Source organism: Semicossyphus pulcher, unplaced genomic scaffold, assembly GCF_022749685.1.
Source record: "Semicossyphus pulcher isolate SPU_LCO1_2020_fin unplaced genomic scaffold, fSemPul1.0.p SCAF_9, whole genome shotgun sequence".
Taxonomy (NCBI): Eukaryota; Metazoa; Chordata; class Actinopteri; order Labriformes; family Labridae; genus Semicossyphus; species Semicossyphus pulcher.
Window position 1 is genome coordinate 9014480 of NW_027211770.1, and position 22398 is coordinate 9036877.

The following is a 22398-nucleotide window of genomic DNA, read 5'->3' on the forward strand; positions in this document are numbered from 1 at the left end:
ACCCTTGTGAGACCCTTTACTCTGCATCTATTCTGTTGTTTTGCTTTGCACAGAACGTTTTCAGGAGGGGCGCTGTTGTGGTTCCCTGAGCCAATCACAGCGTATAGGTGAGTGTGGGAGTGCTTCAATTTAGCAACTGGGCCCCATACAGACCGGCGAACATGGCGAAAGAGCGATGCAGAGTTGGCCCTCTTCCTGTTGGACAGGTAGATGCCTCAAACCGGGTAGGACAAGCTAACTGGCAGTTAGCATGCTAGCGCAACAGTAACCGCAGTTTAGCATGCTGACGCAAAAGTAACCGTGATGCTGTCGGTGTTAGCTTGGCAGGGTGGGCGTGTTCTCTTACGAGAGAGTGAGCTTCTGGTGAGCCCAGGAGGAGGGGCCGAGTTTGAATGTGTTGTTGACAAAATGCAGGAAAAATCCTACGTATTATACCTTTTTTGTTACAGTTGTAACTGTAGCAGCTTTAATAGCTGGTTTGCATCACTACGTTGTCTAAGTCAACATCAATATCCAATGTTTTTATTAAGAAAGGATTATGACCTCTTTTTTGACCACAGTTGTGATATATGGTAAATGAATGACTTGAGTTGAATTAAAATGAATTAAGTTGACTGTGACTGCCAGCAAAGAGTGGTTTTATTTCTTGTAAGTTAAGTTGCCACATAAAAAGAAAAAGGTGAGAGAGAAAAAAAACACTGGTCTAAGTGACATTTTGGTTTCTCTCTCATTTCCTTACACTCGCACACCAGCAGCTGCTCACACATACACACTCACTGATCAGTTAAATCAACTGTTTAGCAGTGACCTGTAGTTGAACTTCTGCACTATATGTGGTTATGAAACCTGCCAGGAGGGGGAAAAAACAGCAGGGGAACGAGATTAAGATTCAGATTTACTGTGCTCTTTACGACAAGGTGCTATTTATGCACTTCTCCGACATCAGTGTGAGTGTTGTACTTCTGCGTGCTGTCGCTGCCAAAACAAACAACAGAAAGAATCATCATTAATTAAATATTGATTGAAGCAGAAGAGCAAGTAAATATATAATGTATTGTTATTAACCTAACCCACTCCTTTTAAGTAATAAAAGAGAATCAGAAGTTATACTGTTACATTCGCTTCCATTGAATCACCTGAGCTCCTCAAAGATCCCAACACCTGAGGCTGTCAGGCACTTTGACTCTCAAACACTCAGATTATTTCTCCTAAAAAGTTTGTGTAACTAAAAGCTGCGAGTGAGCAAAGTGAAATGTGTCGCTGCCTCGTTACGGGATCTCACGGACACGTTTCAACCATCGTTGGAGCGCCGGCTAAATTGGAGTAATAGAACCTCATGGCAGACAATAATGTGAGTTAACTCCTTCAGGGCAAGGAGCTGCAGAGATAGCCAAACAAAAGATAATCAATATCATATGGTGTGTCGCCTGGAGTCTAGACCGACCTCTCTCCGGCATACTCATCACATGCCTCTGAGCGCTCGTCTACCGCCAGATTCAATGTCAGACACAATGTCAGACAGCAACACGTCCGGGGCAACGTGTTAATTACAGCATCAGCACGCAAATAAACAAGGCGGATATATGACAGCCTTCAACGCGGGGTATGATTGTTTCTCATACGTGAGAATGAAGAGATTACATGGCTGCACTAATAGACCTCCCTCAACAGCATTCACTTAGAATATAATGTTGATGATTCACACATATGATTGGACATGATGAAGGAAATTCAAAAGTTGGATCTACTCGAAATGGAAGTAATCAAAATATTTGATGTTGACCCAACATAAAAAAATGTGTTGAGTTTAATTTGTATGCTTCAGCTGCTGGCAAACAAATTATTACAAGATGTGCTGAATTAAACAAAGCTAAAGATTAAATAAGAATGGACAATCAGGAGTGCAGAAAAAATCATCAGGGCCGACCTGCCCTCCATCGAGGCAGGTAAAATCCCTGCAGACCCCTCACACGCCGGACACTAACTGTCTGAACTTCTCCCAGCGCTGTACGCCAAAACAACCAGACACAGAGACAGTTTCTTCCCGCAGTCTGTCACTCTGATGAACGTCACTCTGATGAACAGTCTCAGAGCGTCGGAATGATCAGTGTGGACAAACCCTGTCATCTGTTTATTGTTCACCTCAGCGTATGGACACACATTTTATTCTCGTAAATATCATCCGTCATCTGGAACGAATCTATGCACACTGTTTTTTACTGGAAACTATCTACCTCCCATACCTACCCATCTGTTACATAGTTACATATTGTTTCTAAATCATATTATATATTTCAGCATTGTTGCACTCCTCATATCGTCTTTCACAGGCTTGTACATACAAGTAGATAAATATTTACTGTTTAAGTGTATATAGAGAGCAAAGTTAAACCGAGGTCACGCTCCTTGTGTGTGTACACACCTGGCCAATAAAGCTGATTCTGAGCATCTCTGCATTTTTAACACCTATTTCTAATTTATTGCTATTGTACATCTCAGACATACGGAAGCCCTAAGCGGACATACATCCATACATTTTATTTTCTCTGTTCTCCCATGATAATGAGTTGTTTTCTCAAGATCTCGTATTATTTTTCTTAGGATGTCAAAGCTGCTTTTCTCGTGATAACGGTATAATTTTCAATCTAGCAATCTAGAAATTAAAACAACAGGCTGGGGGGCGTTGTTTAGCTCAGTCGGTAGAGCAGGCGCCCCATGTACAGAGGCTACAGTCCTCGTCGCACTGATCGCAGGTTCGACTCCCGGTCTGCAGATCGTTTGTGCATGTCATCCCCCACTCTCTACTCCCAACATTTCCTGTCTATCTTCAGCTGTCCTGTAAATAAAGCCAAAAGGCCAAAAAAATAATCTTAAAAAAAAACAAAAAAAAACAACAGGCTGGTTACAGTGACATTACAGACCTAATATCTTTTTAGGCTATTGGAGTTAAAAAAAAACATGTTGAGTGACCCGTGGTTTACTTTTAACACACACCCTTTACTTTTCAAAGAAACGATGGCAGGCTTGGTTGACCTGAAGAGAAAAGTGGAAGTGATACTGTGAGAAGTCTGTAAAAAGGATGTTGAAGGGGGGTAGTGTTTTTTTAATGAGGGCACAGGAGACAGTATATGCCTTATGGACACATTTAAAGCACAATATCGGCTGCTTTACATCTCTGTGTGCTCCAATGTATGAAACAAGGCTTAACATATATGCAGCATTAACAGACACCTTTTCCTGCCTCCCCCTCTACCACACGCACAGCCAACACCCTCTCCTTCCCCTCTATCTCCTTTGAACCTGAGGACACACAGACCCTCTGTGTGTTTGAATTAAAGGGCTACGACCAGAGTGGATACTTCCCCTCCTCTGTGACAGGCTGCATGTTACAGGGTCGCTGTCACTGCTAAAATAAACCATGCGTGCACACGTGGCAAAGGTACAACAGCAGCTCCCTCTGCCTGACTTCCTGTTTGCCTTTTGTAAGTCAGACCTGGGATCCTTACGTGTGCCCTGCAACGCACCCGCAGAATGACACCAGATGAAATCCCACCGCTGTGATATTCTCGGTGTATCCCTGATGGCGGGTTTTTTGTCTTATTGTTTGCTCTTGCGGCACCTTGTCTCTGAACATGCACGGCTGCCTTTGAGTGAGAGTGCACTGTATGCGAGGGAGGGGGTGGGGGGGGTTACAGTAGTTTTGCTGTAGGGGATATGTAGCTACCTTTTCAGTGTGTGTTTGCATGTGTGCCCTTTGGGGACATCGGCTCTCCTGCAATCAGCTCGTGCACTTTTTTTAGTGTGTGTGTCATTTTTTTTTCACATGTGCTCATGCAGAGAATGTGCACACTGCATGCACTGTGTGTGTGTGTGTGTGTGTGTGTTCAGGCTATAGTGTGTGTTTTTTTAGAGTGATAATTCTGCTGAGAGGCAGGCAGACAGTAGGGGAGGGTGAAGGAGGAGGAGGAGGAGGACTGAAGACAATGTGAGCGCTGCAGTATGATCCTGTATCCATCAGGCTGCCTCCTGCAGTCACCGCTGCTTAAAATGCACTGCCACACACACACACACACACACACACACACACACACACACACACACACACTCTCTCCGTCTCACACATACACACACAGACAGGAAATGGCCTCAATCACTGTAGCACACAGTCCACAGTTTCTCATTCCAGATGGGATTATGATGTTATTACTGCACGATTACACCACATAACTATATTAGCAACAGAACACAACCTGGGACTTCTCAATCAGTCACCTTCCCTTTACACTGAGAGGACTTTTCAACAACCCCTCCCTGCCTCACACGCACACAAACACACTGTACACACCCTGAACTAACAACAGCAGGAGTCAGCCATTTACCTTTATCTTTATCCTCCCTGCTGCCGCTGCTGCTGAATGAGCTATTATGAGCTTGATTTAACAATGTTTGCGTGCTGATGGATTGCCATTTTTATGTCTCTGACTTTATGTTGATCCAGTGACGCAACAAGGTTTGTGTTGCATTGGGGGCTTTTGCAGGTGGATGTTGCAGCCCAGCTGTGAACAACGCTGCTAAAATAGCATGAATGATTACTCATGTGGGTGGATCCACGCTCACTTCCCCTCCCCGCCCTGAGGAATTTGATAAGATGGAAAAGAAAGGTGGTCAATAGGGAAGAAGAGGGATAGAAAAAGAGGAGAGGAGAGGAGGAGGGGGGGATGAGAGAGATGTGAGAAAATCAGAGGAGGGGAGGAGGCGAAACCAGGAAATACAGGAGATTCAAAAGATGTTTCAGATTGAGTCAACATGATAGAGAAAGAGGAGAGTGAGAGTGAGGGAGCCGAGCTTCTTCCTGTAAAGACGTAAATGTAAAAAGAAGCAAGTCCGTCTGAATACAAAACCAAAAGCATTCATTGTGAAACCTTTGTCCCCGGGAAACATCCGCTGAAGAGAAAGAAAGAGAAGTTAGACACAACTTCTGCCAAAATGTCACACAATGAGCGGTGAAGAAGAAGAAAAAGATTTATTTGTTCTGTATCTAAAAAGCATGTTTCACTTGAGTTCAATTCTTTTCTGTGCAGCTGAATTGAGAGAGGTGCAGCTTTATTTGCCTCATTCAAAAGAGGTAATGTGATATCCCATCAATATTTCACGTTGTATAGCAAGACGTGGGCTTCCTCCTGCTGCTCCGCGATACTGTACTTGCTCATGGGCTCGTTAGGCAACAAAGCACGCCATCACCAGCAACCCACCCTCCTCCTTCCCCCCACCACCGTCTCTCCCTGAGGTATCTCCTTGAGGGTTCTCCTTGCACTCCTTTGCCAGCTGACAATTAGCATGCGGTCGCTAATGCACTACGAGCTAATTGAGCACAAGGGGGCTGAAGGTGTCAGTCACCGGAGGAGGCTTGTGAGAGCGGCGTATCCTAGAAGGGAACGCCGGTGCCATTTTAAGACAAGAGGGGATCAACTTTGTGAAACCGTTTGAAGCAAGTAGATCCCACCATGATCAGTGAAATCAGGGTGGACCTTTCAAGATAAAATTTTGTTATATGTTTAGTAGACAATATGAGGAATACATTTGGTTAATGGATTTCTTTAAGGTTTTACCCAAACATCCAACATAACATTTGTTTCTCCTCTTTTATTAACCTGTATTCAGATAACAATAACACTCACAGCAATGCAAATCAATGCTGCCTGGAACAGCGCACATCATTGTGTTGGATAGCACGGGTAGCTATTATAAGAGCTGCCCTGAGGTGTGCATTTGTGTCTGCCACGCATGCACAAGCAGCTCTGCATGCAAGAGAGTGCAAATGCATGCATGCATTGTTGTCAGCCTGCATCACTTGCACAGTAAAGCAGAAGATTCTTTAAACCCCTCGTTTTTATAAGTTGAAGGTTCACTGAGGTATGGTCTAAAATGCTGAGTGGGTGACCTGCAGTCTGAAGGGCGTTTGAGGAACGACAGCGGAGCTTCTCTGCCGACCGGTTCGGAGAGAGAAAAGGGAGAGAGCGAGAGAGAGAAAAGAGAGAGGGAGAGGACACCTTGGTGTGTGTTTGGCTTGACATTCCCTCTGACTTGGAAAGCAGGAATGAAAAGAGAGGAAGGGCTGTTTTAAAGACAGCTCTCTTAAAACAGGAAGTATCTGAACAGTGACTCACACACACTACAGGGAGAGAGAGAAAGAGCAGGAAGGCTCTGTTCATTGTGTTATAAGTCTGTATCACTAATTTGCACATGTGTGTTTGTTATTATGTCCGTGGGTGTGGGAGGATTATTCATAAATAATACATATAATGATGTGTCGGTAGTGGCATTGCATGTTTTTGTTTGCACATGGGAGTGTCACCTTTTTTAAAAGCATGGAATGATGTGCTTCAGTAGCCATGTTGGAAATGTATTATAATGTGGGAGTGCATGTGTGTGTGTAAGTAGGCCCATGTGCATGCAAAAGGGTGTGTGTGTGTGTGTGTGTGTGTGTGTGTTTTATGTGTGCGTGCAGATCACATTTCAAGACCGAATTTAAGTGCATGTGTGTGTATGTGTGTGTGTGTGCTAAAGGGTAATTAGTGTGTTGTCGTGTTAACTTACAGTTCCATTTTACTTAACAGTCCTGTATGTTCATCTTTATGTACATCTTTCCACACATATATTAGCAGAGCTTAGATTTGAGTAAGCAGTGATGCATTTAAGCGTTTATGATACTCATCTGTGTATTTCAGTGTATGTGTGTGAATGCTCAGGGAGACCCCGTGGAGCTGCATGTATATATAAAGCACTGAGCCTGCCGTTACAACTTAAGGGCTCATCGCTGATGAGGTGTCCGTGTGTCTTAACTCACTGGTACATCAGCAGTCAGCAACATGGCGCCCTCTCACTGCACACATGCTGAGCAAACAAGCCTGACCTCTGCACAACACCCACAACAACACTGTGAAGTGACACTTATTACACATGACTTCTGTACAATACGACTTTGACGACTTTGTAACAGCAGTATTATAAAAAAAACAAACTATAGTCTTGTGGTGGGAAAATGCAAACATTTGGGCGTGATATAAAATTAAAAGTCATCAGATTTATTGGAACTTGGTTGAATATTTATACACCATGAGGTTGTTAGAATTATTTAACATGCTCTTCTAGATTTTCAAGTCCTTCAACAGAGTCAGTTTTAACCCTTTTTTGCCTGGCATAAACTTTGCGTCAAACTAAATCTTATTTGTAACGTGATTTCCTTATTTCTTGGTTTTTTTTGTAGGAAAAGTAGTCCTAATGTCAGAACTATGACTTTTAGCAATGTGAGTGTTGTAATGACGTACTTATAGTGTAATGGGCTTTTGAGCATAGATTGACCTTCGACTGTTGCTGTGTTATTTTGTTTGACATCGTCGGGAGAGTGTGTGGAACAGGATTTAAAACCTGCTTGACTGAAAGTAAAGTAGTTCGGTTTTAGTCATGTGTTTCAACATCAAAGGTAAACAAAAACGTAATAAATATGTTTTCCTTCTGAAGAATATTGCTTTAGCTTGTTGGAACCTTTGAAAAACTGAGGGGAAACTCTGCCAGTAAAAATAAAACAGATGTACATTGTCTGAATGCAGTTTCATTTCCTTCAGGACTTTTCCAAGTAGAAATAAAATCATTGTCTTGCCAGCACAGAATCAGACAAACGGCTGGTGGACTGAGGAAACAATGTATAAATGTATAATAAAAAGAGGAAGAGTGGGTTTTCAAGTTATTCAGACTTAATTGCAGTCATATTTTTCTTGTATTTCCGGCCATTAATATTCGATGAGACTTCACTGCATTCCCATGTACTATATTATCCTCCCTTGGACACAGCTGTGGGTGTTTCAACCGGATGGATGGGGGGGATGACTCTCCGGCCATCTATATAATGACACAAGACTGGCGAAGAGTTATATTACATCAGCATGTATCATGCGAGTCCCTTTTGCCATGATATTAAATTAAATCCTAAAATACGTCTAAATAATTCGATAATATTGAAATGTTCACACTCATTACGTACTTTATGGAGTCCTTAGTAGTATCAACAACTTTTCGCTGATGAGACAATAGCAGATAGTTCCATTTAATGCGGAAGGGACCATTCAGCCGCGGAAAAGGGGGCGTCGGGAAATGTCAAAACACGCACAGCGGTAATAAGCTAACATTGTTTGTTAGCTTTGTTGCTATAGCTGAAACGCGACACGTGAATTCATATTTTTTTATTTAACCAAGAAACTTATGCGCGGAATGAAAATAACAACGGAGAGGAATCCCAGTCCGCCCCCGCGGGGCAGAATAGACTCGACCTACTCAATCATGCACTTCAGCATACACTGCAAAGAGCATGCTTTCACCTTTAGGATTGCCTGTGCTTCTTGAAGTCACCCTGGATTATTCTTGTGGAGAAAACAGGTACGCAGATCTCTGATTCTCTCTTTAATACACGGTGTAGCTACTGGACCCACCTCGTGGGCTCTGAATGGGCCGGAGGTGGAAGCCGATTCTTGATTTATAAATAGGTTAAATGCAGGAAAGGCTGGAGCTTAGTGGTTGAATTAGAAAAAGAAATCTTGTATGACCTCCTGTTGGTGTGTAGCTGAAAGAAAAGGAGCGAGAGGTGTGTGAAAAATGACATGTAGCCTAATTTCCACTTGTTATAGGTACCATATAACTTAGAGTGGTTCAATGATACTTGTGACATGAGTCATCATACTTAATGTCAAGCTGTAAAAAGCCTCAGAATGTCAGTAATTCGATAACAAATGTAGGAATAGACTGATTCATATCCTCCACCATCAACCCTGAGGTAAAGCAAACTTTCCACCAGTTCACCACCATACACACTCATCCCTTCCTTTCGATTTTCTTTGGACACACATCAAACACACACATTTGTGGCACGTATAATACAAAACGAGACATTACAAAATCCAGTAACACTTTCTCTCCTTCTTTTGAAAGATTGTTTTATTCACACGGAGACAGACACAGAGTGGAGGTGGACGTTATAGGGAGGGGTGATGGAGGAGGAGGAGGAGGAGGAGGGGGGGGGGGGGGGGGGGTATATCCATATTAGGAAGTCGTGTCCTACATAATAGACATGACACAACTGCCACTGAGCAAGGCACAGGTGCCATACGCAGGAAAGGTTCTTGTCATCAATATGAGGATGTGAAACATCTCGACTGTGTCGCGTTTCTTCTGCTTTTAATCTCTGCGCATACTCAAGCTCTCACAACTCATCTGCATGCTGTGTTTGTGTGTTTGGGGGGGGTGCGGAAACATGTGGCGGGGGGAGGAGTATAGGGAGGGGGCTTATTCGTGTGTTTGTGATGGGGGGTCTGTGCATGTAGGCTAACTTTTTCCCTCCTCCCTAAATGATGATGCACCTACAGGATATGAGCCTGCTGTTATGGTAAAGGGGCACAATAGGACTAAGCTGCAGCTGCGGGGGGGCTTAATGTAAGGCAATCCGAAGTAGTGACGTTTTTTGGTTTCTCTTCAACTCCTTGGTCTGACTTGTACATGCAGGTGACTGAGGCAAAATAAAGAAATGTGGGCAAAATCCTGATCTCAGATATGCTATCTCCCTTTGGCACCAACATGTCTTTTTACGCACGAATCCCATTGCGCATGTATGTTGGTGAGACTGCTGGTGAGCTGGGGATGATTGTTCAGTGTCGCCTCTTCTCTTTTCTGTTCTGTTCACCTTAGACTAAACACACACAGAAACAGACATGAACACAGCAGCGGATGAATCCCGCTGATAGGAAGCGATGGAGACATACATGAAACAAAGACGCAGTGAAATGTGCGGCCTCTCTGTGTGGACTGAGGTTTGGTGACAGGGGACAAACTTTTCTGCTTCTCCTTTTTTTCGCCCTCGATCTTGTCCTCGCACACTCGTTTCACACACACGGGGCTTCTTTCCTTTCATGGTGCGTTCAGGTGCTCCCGTAAGCTCCGCGATGTTCATGATGGAAGCGAGTTTGTTCAGAAATAGAGCTGCACACTTCTTCTATGACTCAGGAGATGTCGGATTATTACATGTGACACATCACAAGTGCATCTATATGAGGCTGTTAGAGCACTTCCCTATAGAAGAGTGACTTATGGGGAATGAGTCCCAATTAAAGTCAGATTTTACAAACAAAACATGCAGTAAAATATTTCTCACCTGACTAAAGACATTATGCATAATGTTATTTAACTTTAGTGTCTACAATAATGCTTCATATTGGAAACTAGGACTGTGACTAACTATATATATTTTAAGTAACTAATTAATCAGTATATCTCCAAAACGTCAAAGCAGACAGAAAATTTCCCAAATTCCAAACTAAGTGTCTTGAAATGTTTTTTGTTTTCCCCGGCCAACACTCCAAAACCACAAGGTTATCCACATGGTATGACATTTAAAAGTCATCACAAATGAGAAATTGAAAGCAGCAAATGTTTGGAAAGTTGCTAGAAAAACCATAGATCATGAAATATTAACATCATCATCTTTTGTTTTGTTGCATACCGTGTATTGCGAGCCTCTGTGTTGCATGTTTAAAATTGTTTTAATAACTTTGTAATTTAAATGTTATGTTATGCTTTTACGTTTGTTAGGGTGACTGAAAACATATGTCCAAGGGACTACAGATGAAAAAAAGCCCCATGGCTAACTCTGGCACATTTACAGCAATGGTACTGAATGTGCACTGTCCCTTTTAAATAAACTAATAAAATAAATATAGTTGTTTTTTATTATTATTTTTTAACCTCGTTAAAAACACCGAGATCCCATGACACAACGCCCCCTTCTTAAACCCCTTAGGCTATATCTGATATGAATTATATTATTCAAACATGATATAAAATCCCCCTTTGTATGCAAATTGATTTAATAAGCGTTTAAAGTTCCCCTTAACTGGACTTGATTTGGAATTCCTGCGTTTGCCTTTTTAAAAAAACAACAACTCTGGACTGGAGTCACGCCATTTCCGACAACACCTGAAGGCAGCAGCAGCGAAACGACAAGAGACGAGAGCGAGAGACACAGAGGAGCAGCGAGGAGAGAGAGAGAGAGAGAGAGAGAGAGAGAGAGAGAGAGAGAGAAAGAGAGAGAGAGAGAGAGAGAGAGAGAGAGAGAGAGAGAGAGAGGAACCTGTGCTGTTCTGTTACACAGGGAGGCAGGAATTCGTCAGATATAGCCTGATATATATAATTGTTCACGGTTTTTGCAGAGTTGAACCTCGGGTTGCTGTGTTTTTTAGTCGCTGCACTGGAAGCTACAGAGTGTCTCCTCTTATCTCTGTGGATCTGGACTCTTTACGTTTTGCTTTTTGGAGAGCTGCACCGGTCCTCTCTTCTTTTTCTCTGAGTGTGTGAGCCCAGCGGTGTTTTAACTGGTAAGGAAGTGACTCTATATAATTAGTACTGTTTAGGGTGCGTTCGTCGGACTGCTGCTATAGTGCGATCTTATGGCTATTACAGACTCTTAACCTATAGTCATTTCCTTTGAGGGTGGAGAGGGGCTGATTAAGAAACAGGCAGCAAAAGTACATGTGCTGCTTCCACGGCGATAAGGGTCATTTTGAGGAATGTTTGGCTGATAAGAAGAGTGGGACCTTGGGGGGGAAAAAGGCAACAGTAATCCCACGATATATTCAGGAAGAGTGCCATTGAAAAAATAGGCTAAATATTGTTCTTTAATAGTGACATAACGATAAAACAGCGCTATAAAGTAGCGTCAGAAAGCTTAGTAAGCAGCTGCAGGAGCCTTTAAGTGAAAATTATAGTCAAACTAAAGGTGATAAAAGGAGGTGACATCCATAACGCTAAAGATAAGGTCACAGTTAAAGCTATAAACGTTAAAGATACGCTGTTATAGGTATGTAATAGGATTGTCATATTGAGTCTCCCTAAGGGCAAGCTGGAGTAGTTATCAGAGGCGATAGTTATGTAAAAGCAGAGTTTGCAGGAAAGAGACAGAGCGAGAGAGAAAAGACAGTGTGTGCGCGTGCGTAAAGGTGCGCGCGCACGTGTGTCAAAACCTGCACTATTCATCGTTGTTTATAGTTTGACGAATACAAACGATAAAGGCAAAAATGTAGGCGTTGTCTGCTCCGGTATGGTTGGAATTTAGAGTCACACATACACATATAATTCACGGTATTAATATTCCTGCTGTCACCTGTGTGCTGCTCGAGGAAGTGAGTTTTCTGTGAGGTGTTTTCCAACTTCTCTTCACGTCTGTGTTGGTTTAATTCAGCGTAGTATTCCGCTGTTTGCACTGTATCATCAACTGTGAGTTTTCTGTACTTGACAGCATTTTTTCTCCCCCTCTCCTTAAATATTGACTTTCTGCAGTGTGCTGTTTTTCTGTCTTGGTGTTTAAAGATACAGTATTTTCTCCTCTGTCAGCACACACACAGAAAGAGAAAGAGATAGAGAGAGAAGGGAGGGAGGGAGGGAGGGAGGAGGAGAGACAGAGCGTTGTTTTGCAGACAGGATTACATTGTCTCCCCCATGTCAGATTTCAGACACTGTGTTAAACATTTCTTCTCCAGCCTGCAGCTCTCACTCTGTGGTTATACGTGTGAATACAACACAACACAACAATCAATGATTTAACGTCCTTAAATTGACTGTTAGATAATAAATAGTCCTTAAAAGCACCACCTGTTCCTCAACCCATGAAAAGTAGCAGGAACAGATGAACACATTTAGTCAGTTGTGCTGCTTTTCTTAACATTTAATTGATTTGTGTGGCAGACTGTAGGTCATTCTTGTTTTTTTCCCCCATGTCTGTCCAAGCCACAAATGTACCTGAAGATTTCAATGTGGGTGTTTTTCTTAGACGGTTATGTCATGTAAGTGTCCAAACACCGTCATGTCTGAGATCACTTGTTGAGCATTGTTCAGAGAGGCGAAAGAGGAACATGACCTATGTTTAAATGAGACATATTTTCAGCTCCATCTGTTGACTATCACCAGTATGATTAATGTTGAATCAAGTTCTAACCGCAGTTACAGAATGAGTACGTTTTTAAAGAGCCTCATATTCACAAATGGATCCCTCGAGAGCTCACACATGACTCGCGTGGCACGTTTTGTATTTGATTGCCTTCCACCATTGTGCCTCTTTTCATACACTGGATAAATGCTGCATACATTGGGCTCCTGTCAATAGGACTGTTTGTCTTTTGTAGGCAGCGTGTGTGCTTACTTTTCCATCCCCGTGCTTATCATGATCAAACTTTCAACTCCACCATGACTCTTTATCTCCTCCAAAGACTTGACTGTTTGGCAAAGTTCACCCCCCCCCCTTTTTTTTTTGTCCTGTATCTGTGGGAGTAAAATTAGCAATTTCATTTTTTTGTCTTGTCCCTTCAGAATGTGGAAGTGTTTTATTGGCGTGGTGAAAAACAATGAGGACAAGGCAGGGCTTTGTGGTGGCAGAAATGCATTTTTAACCCATGTGAATGAATGGCGCCTCACATTCCACAGCAGCAGGCCCTTTACTGAATGGCAGCACTAACTCGGCTGTTTTCATTACTCATTACTGCCTTGTGCCTTTTCACCATGGTCATAGTCATTTACCTTCACCAATGCAGGGGGGGTCAAGAGTATAAAGACCCTGTCATAGGAGATTTTTAAGCAATATCTCTGACGGAAACCCTTGTTTGCTTTCCTTTTTACTGATTGGGAAGTCACTGGTTATGAATATTAAAGCTACTATAATCAAGAAATTTATATTAACAATGGCTAGAATGAGTATGTAATGTGAAAGGTGTTGCTTGAAGTGTTAAACCCACAGTGAATAATCACCTGACTGTAGTTCCCCTGCAGCTCTGCAGAGATTCTAACTTTAAGCTCATTGTTTTGGTGTTCCCGCCCACAACTGTACTGTTTTGATTCACTTTCAGTGCTCTCACAGTGTCATTTCCAGTTAAATACTTCCATGATACCTGCTCAGAAAGACACAATTCCCAACTAGCTATCAAAAGTGGTTCAATTAGCAGCTTAAGTCTCAGATATACCCTTTTCCCACCGACGTGTCGACGCAGGGTTTTCTGGACTGGAGCTGAAAGAAGAGTGAATGTTGGGCTTAGATTGATCAGGTGGTAGAAAACACAACCACAGATGAATGCTTATGTTTCTCATGTATCTACTGAATATGTTAAGGAGCCACTGATTGCTATATTATTTAAAAGGAGATATGATACCAAGGGTGTTTGTTTCTGCTGCCCCCAAGAGGCCAAAAAAAATCCCTTCATTTAGAGTTTCAGAGGAGTATCCTGGTTGTTTGATCTCTGTAGACAAAAGTTGTGGCTTTACTGTCTACATCTCAATTTGAGCGATGAAAAGTAGTTTATTTTATGTGATGCTGCCAAGTATTAGCCTGGACCGAGGTCTTTGTGGGTGGTTTTCCAGCACCTTGTGGAATTCATGTCTGGAGGAGTTCCAGAGTTCGCTGGCTGGGTTGTCCATGAGCATGCTTATGTCATAGATTGAGTCCATTCAGTCCTTCTTAAGAGTGTAATTGCTACCCTGCTTGGACTCTTCATCTCTGTCCAAAGCTGCTCACGTTAATGCTGCGTGGCTTTGAACTGAAATGGGAAAAAAGTGAAGACATCAAATCACGAGACAGACGTGTTTTCTTACCGAGCGTCCTGTTCTCTCTCTCTCTCTCTCTCAGCTCTTCCTTGTTGGACCTTAGATTGTATCAGTCCTTCCTACATGAAAGCGAAGACGTATCTGCCGTCAGTGGCTTAAATAACTTTCTGTAGCATATTGAGGTTGAATTATGGAGAGTTGTTCCTTTTCTGGGTATGAGATATAAATGAAAATGCACAAAAGAAAGAAGAAGCGCTCGTCTCGTTGTTGGTGGTCCAGACATTATTTTAATACCTGGTCTAGTGTCTGTTCTGTGGTGACGCCATTGATTCCCTGCTGCATGCTGGGGGTTTCCACTCTGAAAGGGCAATCTCTCAGTGTTAGCCTAGAAACACCAAGCTCCTGGATTAAATTATAAATGAGCCCTCCATGGGAAACATTGCACTTACTCAGAGGGAATTTACATTTCCTGTTTCTGTCATCCGTCATGGTTTCAGTCTATAACTTCTGCAAAATTCATGGTTGAAAATTTTCTAAAAACTTTGGTGACAGGTGGGTATTTAATCCCTTTATTTGGGTCGCACCTGGATCCCCCCCCACCCATACGGATCAATAGAGTCCCTGCTAAGCCGAGCAGCTCTGTCCAGGTAGTGCAGAGTGAGGCCTGATGGCTGTCTAAATGAGAGCCAAAGAAAATGATGTAGTAATCGGAGGATTAAGATAGGAGCGGGGTTAGGGTTGGTGGGGGGTAGGGGAGGTGCTGGTGGGGGGCGGTTTAGGGAGAGGGCCATTATGGCCTTTGCTCTTGGTGGTGGGGAGGGGGAGAGGAGCATGGTGGCTGGGTTGCGAAGGGCTAAACTGTTGCGCATACTGATTATTTTTCTTCATTAAAGCAGCCTATAGTTGATTTTTGGTCCACCAAACGTCTGCCATTAAAAGGGACGATACATGGACATTTCCAGACACACTGATCTCTGTGTAGATGTGCATTAAAATTGACTTCATTAAGTAGAAACAGTCATATATAATGTGAATAATGTGATACAGCCTCATGCTGAAGTTACAACACTATGCCTTGTTGGGGTTGTTAATAAAACGATGACAGTTAATCATACAGGTTCTGTTTTAACCCAAAGTAACAACAGGGTAATGAGAGCGTGGAAACATCCCACACTAATAAGCTGCAGCTGTTTTCCCTGTTGACATTATAAAACTCTAAATTCTAAAAATATAATTACCACATTTGCAAACATGCACAATTATTTAGCATTGTTAGCTTAGTGCTGTTAATTGTAGACTCTTCTCCTCAGTAGTCCCCCGGTGCTGGAATGAGTTACCAAACTCTGTCTCTTTCATGAACACCTCTGCACTTAATGATATTGATGCTACTGATGATGATGATGATGATATTGACCTTGTCGATGTTGTTGATGATGAAGATATATATGTGTATAAAAGTGCTCCTTTACGCTCTGTGCACTGCCTGTCAGCACTTGTGTCCGATCGCACTTGAAGCTGTTCGTTGGCTCTTACTGACTTCGTTCCCTCTTGTCTTGGTCCTTGTATCAACTCTCAGATGTACGTCGCTAGGACCACAACTCCTACATATTTTAGTGACAAAGAGGATTATAGTAGCTGAAACAAGTTGGTACAGTGTGTTTGTATCTATAAGAAGTCTGACAAAAGCACATTATTTGGATTGGAGTGAAATTCTCTTTTTTACCTCCAAAGTAGAAATCCTCAAAAGTTACAACTAAAATATATTTGTAACTGATATCAAAACGTTGGTATGAAGTTATTGAAAATGATTAAACAGTGCATGTGACCCTCATGCTTTCATTTTATCCTCCTTATCTCCGTCTCACACATGCAGCTGTGTGTCTGCAGGGTTTGCCGTTTGAAAACTTTTCCACTCTGCAGATAACCCCGTTTTAAATGTCCTACTGCTGCGAGAAGCTCCACTAATAAATATTAATTTCATCAGCTGTGTGAAGGCTGAGACCATCACTTTAAGCAGAGGTGCATCTCAGTGAGTGGCTGATAATCTGATAATCAGGGTTGGGTATCGACCCCATTTATCAGTGCAGCTCTGCGTGTAGTAAGTGAGGACACTCACTGCAGTGACAGGCCGCTGCTGCTCGACGCTGAACGGATCTCATCCCACGTTTTGTGGATTTACACAAACTTAGTTCCACTTTTCGTTCCGTCACTCATGTTGATTTCCCATCTCACACGTTATTGATGATCTGATGAAACAACAATCGCCGACGCACCGCGCCGAGGATTCATTAGCCGTGCTTATCAGGTTCAGCTGACATAGTGATCATAGTTAATAGATTTCTGCCTGCGTCTATGAACTGACGCCGGGCATTGTTGCTGTGATTGCTGCGGGATTAAAGAAGAGAAATAAGCTTAGCCGGGAGAAATAGCCCAGAGGACCACGTGGCTGTGATCGGGGATTGAGAGAGAGAGGGAGAGAGAGAGAGAGAGAGAGAGAGCTGCCGGGGGAAGGAACAGCACTCTTTGTCCAGCCCAGATGTCACTGTAGTAGACTACCATTATTGATCCACTGCATCACACACACACACACACACACATTCATACACTAATGCCTTAATTAGAAAGCATTAAAAAGGATACATTTAATTCAGTTACATCAACACCTTTAAGGATCAGGAAATAGATGCCTTTAACCAGGATCACACAACGCACTCTGAACTATAACATAATTCAAATCTATTTTAAGGTGTCTTCCTCAATGCCTCGCATGTACTCGACTGATCATTTCTTAAACCAGATTTTCTTGCCCCTGCGTTCTCTCCACCTCATCCAGTCTATTTATCACTCCCCAAGTCTTTACGGCGTCCCTAATGGCCTTGTTCATATTTGATGGGGCCACACAAACCGTGTTTTGCAGGGGTGACGGCCCGGGCTCGGCAGGGAGGGGACATGGCACCCAAACTTAATCCAAACTCACAGCAGCCCAGAGGGCATTAAGGGGTGGGTGGGGGTTGGGTGAACTGTTTCCTAAGCAGAGAGAGAGAGAGAGGCTCCTTTTTAGCATTCAGCACTCTGTCCCAGTTCATAAACACACTCCAAATAGGAGAAAAAAAGTCTACAAAATTATTATACTAGATACATTTGGGTTGCTTTGTGATGTCCTAGAAAGAAAGATCTGCTGCTTTATTTGCTGCTTTTGTTTGAATAATTAGAAGTAGTTAGCATAGGTGGTAACCGCAGACAAAGAAGGGAGTGTCACCCACAGGAGCTCAAACTTCACAAACAGAATATTCCAAGATTTGTTTGCTTAGTGATTCCTGGAAAGTTGGAAGCAGCAAAGAGACTTCACTCGGAAGCTTTAACCACTTTGAGTATTTGCGGATATGTGAAACATTTTTATTCAGACTTTAGTTTCACTTTGATGCAAATATGTAACTGCTACCTACTCCACCCCTTTACACACAAACACACACACACACACACACACATTATTGTCTAATCTCCCTCAAGGAACTCCCATTGTTCCTCTATCTGAAAAGAACTGTATAAAACAACAAACTTTTTCTTCAGCTGCCCCACATTCTCTACATCATCTATTAGTGTTTTCTCTTCCCTGTACGGACAGACCTGAACAGAGTGCATGTAGTTAGTGCAGATTGAAGTTTAGTGATGTTGCATGTCTGACCAACTCAGGGAAACAAGCTGGAAATGTCTCCAGGCTACTGCAGCTAATCATTCAGCGCGCAGAGGAACTGATCGTTAGCCGCTGATGTCAGCCTAACCTTGCCGGGGATGGGATGTAGCGAGCGTGTATGTGTGTGTGTGTGTGTGTGTGTGTGTGTGTGTGTGTGTGTGTGTGTGTGGTGGGGGTTGGGGTAGAGATAGACGGAAGTTTGGATCCTGTCAGAAATGTTTGTTTTTCTGATTATAGAGGAAAAAAGACAATTATGGGATGACAGCTCTAATGATAAAAGTTTGCTTTATAAATGAGCGGGACTTTTGACGTGCCTGCATGTCACTATCGGTTTGTGCTTTTGCTGCGGGAGAAGAAAACAAATAGTGCTGAGGTAGGACAGAGCCACTCGCATGAAAATATAGAGGCCAGTTAGACGTCTCTTTTGCTGCTGCAGACTGTCGTCTGTCTCACCGCTGACACCGCTAACATGTGCCCTCATTTTGCAATAGAAAAGGAGCCAAATTAAAGTGCTAGAAAATGCTAAATTAGGCAATACTTCCAAAAGTGAGACTCTTATTCCTTCACTTTTACTTAAAATGAAAGGATGCAGTGAACAGGCGCGAGGAAACGGCCAGGAACAGAGGAGCTCCAGCAGGGTTAAGCAGGTTGTAAGGTCACTGAGGACAGAGGTGAGGAGGAGGAGGAGGAGGGTCGCTTATGGGCTAATGAGTTTTAACCCAGATCCACATGTGGATCAGGGATAAAGCTCAGCACCGTGCATGAAGGCAGGATGAATGCAGAATGGATGCGAGCAGGTTTTCAGGCCGCGTGCATCAATCATCTATTCGGAGGGTTTCTGTTCAGCAAGGAGGGAAAGAGGAGAAAGTCTTTCCATCTCCCGATCACATGAACGCGTCATTTAAGCGCTTCGACTGTGAGTGACGTTATGACATTTTGCTTTCACAGGCCAGACCGTTGTTGTGTCACACGCTTTGTTCGCGTTTCAAATCAGATTGTAGACATTTGTGTCGCTTTTTAACTTAAATAGCTTCTGTTTGACATGATGGATGGATAACATAATGTTAAAGGGCAAGTGTGCAGATTTTACACATCAGTGTCTGTTTGTAGCACTACTGTATGTGAAATAAATCATCTGTGTAAAGCGTTCAGTTGAGTTTAAAGTCATTTGAACATGATCAAAATCTGATGTTGGTGAAAAAGTAGGTCGAACTGTTGGCAGGTTATCTGTAGGTCTAAAAAACACAATTCAATTAGTTTCATCACCCCCAAAAATACTGTATTTAAACAATGTAAATATTTATGTTGCCTGCCACAGGCTGTCATTTTAGTCAAAGAAGTGTTTAGTTTCATTGCAGGCTTTCAGGGGACAAAAAGTGTGATTATTGCATCAGTGGATGTCTGTGCAGGAGGCTGTTCAAACCTTTTTTATGTAGTTTCATTCAGCACCATCAGACCTGTAGACAGCATCATCACTACTGCTATAGCTTCAGCAGCTTAGCTCATTAGCCCCTTATACACTGCCAGTTCAAGGCAGGTTTATTACGCCTCTGTTGCATTTCTTCTTCTATGTAGAACACACTGAGGCAGAATGGTGGGGCGAAGTCGTTCCACCTCTGAGCCGGCATCGGAGGTAGCAACAGAGGCGAAACGGTATCTGTGGAAACGGCGGAAACAGCGCCGTGTGTGTGTGTATGTGATGCACACGCTGTTTACACCTCGCGCACGTTTTGCGTCCGCAACGTCGGAACGCTATATAAAAACACAGACTGGGGCGCCTTAATGTACCTTTAATGTAAAATGACAAAGGCTGCATAACAGTGGAGCTTCGTTGCGGCGCTGAGGTGGAACGCAGTGTAAAAAGGGCTGTAGTCTTATAATGGGCAATAATTTAAACTTCATAAATCATTATGCACTTGTTAATCCATCAATTTAAAGCATCTTATGTGGGTCCATGGTCGTTTATAACGACTGTGACATATGGAGAAAATTAGATAAATATCAATATTATGGTAAACAGGTATTATTAAGTGGATTTGATGTGGTATTAAAAAGACCTTAAAAATTCTTGGGGAAATCCTCCAGAATCCCTGATTATGGGTGATGTAGTTGCCAGGGTTTAACAAGGAGAAGATGTCAGGAAAGAAAATAGATCTCCTGTTGGCTGCTTTGATTATTATCATTTGTTAATTTTGAGTCCAACAATGTTGCAATCACAGCAACTGTGGGAGTACTCTTATAAATGTCCTCTTGAATATAGCCTCAAACCTATCTGCATTTAAAGCGTATATGACAGTCCTAACCTGGAGTGATGCCTCACTGTATCCAGTATATTTACCCTGGTATGAGCAGAACCTCCATCCTTCCCTCCTCTGGAGCTGTTCTCCCACATTGCGATTCCTGAGCTGCTGTTTGCCTCTTACCTCAGTCCCAGCTGCCTCTCTGTCTGTCTGTTGCTCGGGGGCCTTGCAGTCAACTACACAGGGAAGAAGAGACCAAAGACAGGGAGCCTTTTACCCCCCCCCTCCCCGCACTCCCCCACTCCTCACCACAACACACACAACCCCACCGCCCCACATCTACTACCAGCAGCAGCACCACCTTTTTCCACTGGCTCTTGATGTTGTGTAAAGAATCCCCCGGCTCACTCGCACCCTCCCTCCAGCTCTCCCCCTGGCCTCAGCGCCCTGCTCCCACATTGTATCCAGATGTGAGGAGGATAGTTGAAGGAAGGGGCCTCTGGTAGTGCCCTCCTCCACCCCTAGCCCCAAACTCATCCTCATACACTCATAAGCGCATCACAACACTGCAGGTTTTCCTGTATTATCAGCTTAAAACTAGACAAAATGAGTGAGGCCTCTGGGGTAGATATCCCATTTTAATCTTAATTCCACATTTAAGGCTTTTATTCTGATACTCTATGATGTTTTTATTGCACAAACATCTTTATGCAACATCATGACACTGCTGTTTTATCCTACCAACTGTGTTTTTTTAATCTAAACCTTGAAAATCTGCTGCTCTTGAGGCCGACTGGCTGTGATCATCTAATCCCTGGCCATAGACCTCTATTTAAAGAGCATAGCTGCTAATCCCTCCAGATTATACCTGACCAAGTCCACAAAATAACCCAATTAATAGTCTTAAGAATGGCCACAAAAGCCTGTCTTTCCTAAAAAAATAACAACGCAGATAAATCAGGTAGAAAATCTGACCCATTTATGGAGCCATAATCTGCAGTTATAGTCTCAAACAGAGGCTGGCGGGGTCCTGTCTAATCCCCGACAATGGGAGCATATCTGCATACTCGGTACTTTGTAACATTGAAACCACTGTAATCTGAGATGTGCATGCCTCCTTTTAAATGCATATTGATTTTCTAGGTATGAGTCCCACAAGCAGCTGCTATGCTTAAGTTTAAATACCTGGACTGCAGGCTCCACGGGCATCGTTGTCCCAGATAGATCTGACTTGAATGTATTGGGATTTTTCTTTTTTTCGGAGGCTGCTGCTGCCAGCTCTTTAACTGAAGCAAGCAGGGAACTCTGTGCCAAATTTCTGTATTTTTAAAACAGCCATTTTTCATCTTAAAACCTTTCGTGGAAATCCAAATAGTCAGTGCAGAAAAAGGCCCCCGAACAGCATTCGATACAGCTCCACTGTATTACAACTTATCTTATTATCGGCTCAGCGAGTGTGCTATTGATTAGCTCTACAACAAAGATGTAATCGTTTAAGATGGATCCTGTCAGCAATATCAGATACATAGCGGAGAGTTGCCCCCTGTGTGATCTGTAATAAACATCATCATCTTGCAATCCGTGTTTTGTGTGCATGATGCAAGTTCAGCTGCTAATTGCTGCTACTGTTGATACAGTGTTTACACTGGCACTCCTTCTGATCCCTTCATAACACTGATTGTACATCTCAAACCGTATCTGTTGTAATCACAATAATTATAGATTCTTCATAAAGTCATACCCAAGGCACTATTTAATTTGCCTGTCTTAAATATACAAATGTATGCAAGTTAAGCAGAAGGATCTCTCTTTGTGTGTGTGTGTGTGTGTGTGTGT

General features: G+C 42.8%; 1 protein-coding gene across 3 annotated transcripts in view; it reads left to right on the top strand.

The window, feature by feature from the left end:
* Positions 1–8388: 8388 nt before the first annotated feature.
* Positions 8389–22398, top strand: part of znf516 (zinc finger protein 516) — a 53972-nt gene continuing 39962 nt past the window's right edge. For 2 of the 3 annotated variants that reach the window (XM_069655473.1, XM_069655475.1), the window contains exon 1: positions 11215–11417. The gene's annotated coding sequence lies outside the window, so the exon portion shown is untranslated. Of the gene's footprint in view, positions 8434–11214; positions 11418–22398 lie in introns of those variants that run through there. The other variant, XM_069655474.1, reaches the window with a different exon arrangement.